The sequence below is a fragment of the Akebia trifoliata genome, chromosome 16 (assembly GCF_017979445.1).
Source record: "Akebia trifoliata isolate Shusen 1 chromosome 16, ASM1797944v1, whole genome shotgun sequence".
Taxonomy (NCBI): domain Eukaryota; kingdom Viridiplantae; phylum Streptophyta; class Magnoliopsida; order Ranunculales; family Lardizabalaceae; genus Akebia; species Akebia trifoliata.
In genome coordinates, this window is record NC_141390.1 from 8,592,311 (window position 1) to 8,593,764 (window position 1,454).

Here is a 1,454-nt window from a genome sequence, read left to right on the forward strand (position 1 = left end):
TTTTAAAATTTGATCATACCATTATTTTTGTAACAAAAAATTAGAGAAAATAGACATTTACTTTTCATTTTTGAAGTTCAAAAAGTTAAATTATCGTCAAAAACGAAAACGATGTTAATTTTAAGGTCCCATTGGGTCGAAAAAGTAAATTTGTGTTAGAGAATAATTTATAGAAATTAACCACACCATTTGATCCAAAACAAAAATTAGATAAAATAGAGTATTCATTCACCACTTTTGGAGTGCGGATGATCAAGTTATCTTCAAACGAAACAATAGGTAAAATACCGATTTTGTCCAAAAACTTATATAAATAAGTTTTTTAAATTAATTTACTATTGATCATCATTTAAAATCATCCAAAACCAGCCGTGGGTTTTAATGAAATAATTTTAGATTTTTCTCGACTTCCAACCTCAGAATTGTTTCGAACGGGCTGTCGTTGACTTCTGATGCAAAAGGAAAAAAATGTCTGCAGCCTCGACCTCTGCAAAATTCACCCAATTTCCTTTCATTTTTTCTTCTTTTTTCGCTCCATATCATAAAAAATCAATCGTATGTGATATGGGGGTTTCGATTTTTTAACCTCTGATTTCATTCATTTTGGGGTCAAACCATCCTCCAATGCAAAAGGAAAAAAGGACCATGACATCAAGATCTTCAAAATCACAGGGTCAGATTCAAAAATCAGTTGCCTCAACATTCGTTCTGCCTCGATTGTCATGTTGATTGTCTCGATTTTCATGCATGTGCTTTAATTCTCTCACACAGGGATTTGTAAGGGCTTTCAATTTTTATTGATAACCGTATATTGTAAAAATTACATATAGGATTTGAACGAAAATTTGTTATATGTTTCAAAAATATAGAATTTTTTTTGTTATTTCAAATTCACTCAAGATCTTGTATAATTGATATATTTAATTATATTTTATAACAAATTATACGTGGGTAAGATATTTTACTGGGTTATATCTGTCAGTTGGGTCCTATGCACTACTCAGACCTTGTTTTGATATAAATTTTGTAAAGTTTCAATTTAAATGATAAAAATGAATTTCAAAGTTTAAAAAATGATTTGATATCGAAAAAATGAATATTTAAGTGAATGAATCTTAAAAATGAATGATGTGTTAGAAAACATAAAAAAATGTAAGAATTGAAAAAAGAGAAAAGGGGATGAAATTGTAAAATGTAAGAATCACACCCGAGGGGTGATGTTCATATTTAACATTTTAATGCTGTGTGTGGGTTGGTGAACCGATATCTAGGGATAATGATATTGGTAACATATTTTTTTACTTTTTGTAGCGCGAGGTACAAGTTGTGTTATGTTTTGTTATTTATTTTTAGTCGTGTGCCAACAGTTACATGGTAGGAAACTAGATATCCATTCTCAACTCTGTAATATTAATTTTCTTATTTATTTTCAAAGAATTTTTTGTTTGTTTTCA